The sequence below is a fragment of the Chrysochloris asiatica genome, unplaced genomic scaffold (assembly GCF_000296735.1).
Source record: "Chrysochloris asiatica unplaced genomic scaffold, ChrAsi1.0 scaffold00043, whole genome shotgun sequence".
Taxonomy (NCBI): domain Eukaryota; kingdom Metazoa; phylum Chordata; class Mammalia; order Afrosoricida; family Chrysochloridae; genus Chrysochloris; species Chrysochloris asiatica.
In genome coordinates this window covers 20,503,742-20,505,007 of record NW_006408561.1, presented here as the reverse complement: position 1 = coordinate 20,505,007, position 1,266 = coordinate 20,503,742, and positions in this window count along the sequence as shown.

Sequence of the window (1,266 nt, the reverse complement as noted above, 5' to 3'; positions counted from 1 at the left end):
TGCCATCAAGTCAGTTCCAACCCATAGCCACCCTGTATAGGTTTTCCAAGGAGCAGCTGGTGAGCTTGAACCACCAACTTTGCAGTTCAAAAGGCTTTGCAGTCTGGCGCATTAACCCACAGCACTACACCAGGACTCCTAAGTAATTGGGAGGGATCATGCAAGTGAGGTATAAAGAACTCTAAGGCTAGGATTGGTCAGTTTTGCCCTCCAGCTATGTCTAAAAAGGAGCCATCTTAGAAGCAGAGAGGAAAGATCCCAGGACCACCAAGAAGGAAGAGCATGAGATCCCTACCTAGAGAAAGAGCCCCGTGCTGGCAGAGGCCATGGCATGGAGAGACAGAGCAGCTTCTGGCTCTAGGCCTATGAACTGAGTATAGCTGAGTGCCTAAGGGCAGGACACTGGCTTAAAGAATGTGCCCTTTGGGCATTCACAGACTGGCTATAAGAATTTTGTAAAACAGCTGGAGCAGGTCAGAGGCCAAGGAACCACTTGACTGAGAGACTGAAAACAAGAGTGAGGCATGCCTACAGTATAGCTGGCAAGAGGGGTTCCTGACTGGAGAAATGCTGAGTCCTGAGTTGATTTTGATCCTGAATTGTAACCTGTTCACATTCCTATTAAACACCTTAATCATGAGTATTGTTATGAGTTCTGTGTGGCCAATGCAATGGATTATCGGACCCAGATGTGAAGCAGAGAATGCTTTGGGAGGAATGGTTGGTGTTAGAATAAGATAAAAAAAAGTTACAGGGTGGTAGCATGTCTGACCCCTGCTTCCTCAGAACCAGCTTTGGGGTTGATTTTGAGTTTGATTTTCTTTCCACTGTGTGAAGCCAGGGCAAGTCAGACATGGTTTTAGCACACCTCAACATAAAGAAAACAGAAATTCTCACAACTGGACCAAAAAATAACATAATAAATGGAGAAAAGATTGAAATAGTCAAGGATTTAATTTTATTTGGATCCACAATCAATGCTCATGGAATCATCAGTCAAGAAATCAAATGATCCATTGCATTTGACAGATCTGCTACCAAAAAAAAAAAAAAAAAAATCAAACAAATTTTTTTAGCATTTTTATAAACAATGTAAGATTGAAATAAACATAAGGTTGTAATTAAAGAAGTTAAATACCTTATTAAAAAGAATATAAATGATCTACATGTACTGCAATGAAAAACATTCATGACATGCTGTCAGAATCAGATTATAAAGCAAAAAAAAATTGTTTATTACTTGAAGAAAAAGAAGTCTAAAACGAT